Raw genomic sequence first — 2,664 nt, 5'->3', positions numbered from 1 at the left:
TTCCAGTATTTCTTGTTTGCATAGGTTGATTTGGAACATTAATAACACCAGGTTTTTGCCCTGAACTAAGTCAAGCGTTTTCATTAGAGAAAAAAAAAAAAAAATAAATTTTTTTTTCTTCTATACCATTTGCTGAAACCCTTCATAAGTGAATCCTGTGAGGATAATCTAATCAATTATCGCGATAACAGGTTGCAGTAAATTTACAAGGGAGTCTTGTGTGTATAACCTGATTAGTTGTACCAGACCAGGTAGCACAAACCTGTCACCCACGTGGTGGGGAGAACGGGTGATTTGGTAATAATAGGTTCATGCAGCAGCAATGCAGTTATTGCGACCAGTAAATTTCTGGGAAATTTCAAACTCTGTTCATAGATGTAAATGTTCAAACACTAAAGTATTTCTACTGGTTTTTATTTGTGAAATAAAAAAAAAATTAAATACCATCAGAATCAGAAAATCTAGAAACTGTTAAAAACTGAAAGTTTGAGAATCAGAAAAAACAGAAAAACGTTTGATGGACAGAAAGAAAACAATAAAACTTTATGAAAAACTTCAGAGTTCCTGCTTTCAGACTGAAGAACTTTAGAAGAACACGACAAACACAAACATTTCATCTTTGAGTCTCTGGAGTTTCTTCTCTTTCATGAGGGCAGCTGTGGGGGAGCGGTCAACAATCAGGTGAGGGGCAGACAGAGAAATTGTTCTCTCTCTGGAGCAGACAGTGAACCCTCTCTGTTATACAGTTCAGATAATCTGGATTATTAGAATAATCTGGACTGAACTGGATCCTAACAACCATAACTGTGTTATTACAGGTTCTGGATCCTGAAGGTCATTTAATCCAGCTTTATCTGAATAATCTCTGAATGTTCTGTTAATACAACAAAGATGATGGAAAATAATCAATAATCTCTCCTGGATTACAGCCAATAATCCCTGATTTACTTCATGGATGTTCTCCATGTCTGGTGGTTTATAAAAGACTTTCTGGATCAAAATCATGATAACACGGATCAGATCAAATCCACCTTAAACCTGGATAGAATGGAGCTACCTGATCTGTACCAGAACTTGATTGGTCCTTGACAGATCTGAATCCTTCACATCTACCCACCAGTGTTAATTTCGTTGACGAAAAATTTTCGTCATCGTCTTCGTCAACGACACTATTTACCCAACGAAAACGAAACGAAAACGAAACAAAAACTCCCGCCCAGACACAAAAACTTTAACTAAATTGACAGACTTTTTTCATCAACGAATAAAGACGAAACGAATATGCTGTTCGAAGAAGACATCCAATCATAGTGACTGCTGGTGGAGGAGGGCGGGACCCAATTCAGAGCGATCCAATCAGAACACAGAGCCCTGCAGCCCGTCTGGGAAGACGCTAATTCAATGAATCGTGTCTGTGATATAGGTGAAAAATGTCTAATCCAGGTAGAAAAATAAAAGTACATATATGGACAAATGTTATATTAAAGACGACCCTCAACAAGACGTTGTGTGGAGCGACATCACAGGCAAAAACACCAGAAAACCTGAAGCGACGTTTGCAGACAAGCCAGCCTGAAATCCAGCAAAGGTAAACATACAAACTCGATTATTTCCAGCGTATTGGGCTGAATCCTAATTCCTCCCCGACCCTTCAAACTGTTGTGGCATTTTAAAGAGTAGAATTATCTGACATAGTGTTTTTAAGGGGTTGCTCTTGCCAAGCTAATTAGCGCCGGTACTGCGCGGTGGAGAAGCGCTTTTCTTCACGCGGGTGAAGCTCTGAAGCTCAGAGGTTTACATTTAAATGTAAGTCTGGCTTTAATGTTTTAGCATTTACTTTTGTAAAGTTATAAATCGAGGTTGTTGTGTATTTCCGATCGCTAGCAGCCCCGCTGCTTCTTCAGATCAATCAGTCAACGTTTTAATCTCCAACTGCACCACGTCTGACATGACAACAGCGCCCTCTGTTGGCTGGTGGTGGTATTACAGTTCACCACAGACATGCTGTTCAAGCACATATAACATGCTCACAGGTGTCCTGGACAGCTTACTCCCCAATGAATGTTTTTTTAATGCATTTTTAAACTTGACTACCTCCTCAATACAAGTTTTTGTTTTTTTTTTATGTTCAGACATTTATAATAAGACTGGTGTTACACATATTTACATGTGACCAGCATAGAATATGATGAAATTCATGTTTTGTCCACATGTAATACGTGCAGCCAGGATCCCGTTGCTGCATTACCGGCACGCATTTTAAGTTTGTGCAAGGCTGGGTTTCTTTTGTTGGGCGCACGTATTTAAAATTAAACTTTTCAGTTAAAGTCCCATTAACTGTCACACTCCTAAATGTGTAAATGTGTTCTCCACATTTGACCCATCCCCTGGTGGAGCCGTGAGCTGCAGAGACAGCAGCACTCAGGAAACATTTGCTTGTTTAACCCTAACCGTAACCATAATCCTAACCTTAACCCTTCACTTGGGTCTGTGTGGTTAAGGAAAAAGGTTTTTTTTTACAAGTTTTTTGAAAATTACGTATGAATAGACACTTTCTTATTGGAAATGGGATGGAATTATAATGATTTATATAAATATATTTATATTATTTTTTCTTTTATTGTGTTTTAAGTTGTTGAAGCTGAATTTGCAGAAATGACAAGT

Source organism: Oryzias melastigma, unplaced genomic scaffold, assembly GCF_002922805.2.
Source record: "Oryzias melastigma strain HK-1 unplaced genomic scaffold, ASM292280v2 sc00342, whole genome shotgun sequence".
In the NCBI taxonomy this organism is placed as follows: Eukaryota; Metazoa; Chordata; class Actinopteri; order Beloniformes; family Adrianichthyidae; genus Oryzias; species Oryzias melastigma.
This window is presented reverse-complemented; position numbering follows the sequence as displayed.